This window comes from Terrapene carolina, unplaced genomic scaffold (genome assembly GCF_002925995.2).
Source record: "Terrapene carolina triunguis isolate 2854851 unplaced genomic scaffold, T_m_triunguis-2.0 Scaffold192, whole genome shotgun sequence".
NCBI lineage: Eukaryota > Metazoa > Chordata > Testudines > Emydidae > Terrapene > Terrapene triunguis.
This window is the reverse complement of record NW_020664543.1, coordinates 14462810-14463080: the sequence shown is the minus strand read 5'-3', so window position 1 is coordinate 14463080 and position 271 is coordinate 14462810. Positions and strand designations below refer to the sequence as shown.

General features: G+C 57.9%; 1 protein-coding gene across 1 annotated transcript in view; it reads left to right on the top strand.

Annotated features, from left to right (window-relative positions):
- GGA3 (golgi associated, gamma adaptin ear containing, ARF binding protein 3) overlaps window positions 1-271 on the top strand; it is a 32042-nt gene that overhangs the window by 840 nt on the left and 30931 nt on the right. The window lies entirely within an intron of this gene.

Genomic DNA, 271 nt, shown 5'->3' with positions numbered 1-271 from the left:
CCCCGTCCTAGCCATGCCCGTGTGTCCTCCTGTCCATGTCCCCCCCCATCCTATCCATGCCCCTGTGTCCTGCTATCCATGTCCCCCATCCTATCCATGTTTGTGTTGCCCCATATCCATGATTCCCTGCTTCTCTGCTCGGGTCTCCTCCTCTGTCTAGTGCTCCCATGCCCACTCCATGCCCTCCCACTCCCTATCCAGTTCCCTCTCCCCTTCTGTGCCCATGCCCCTGGCACCCACTTTCTGTCATCACCACCAACTTGCATGAAAA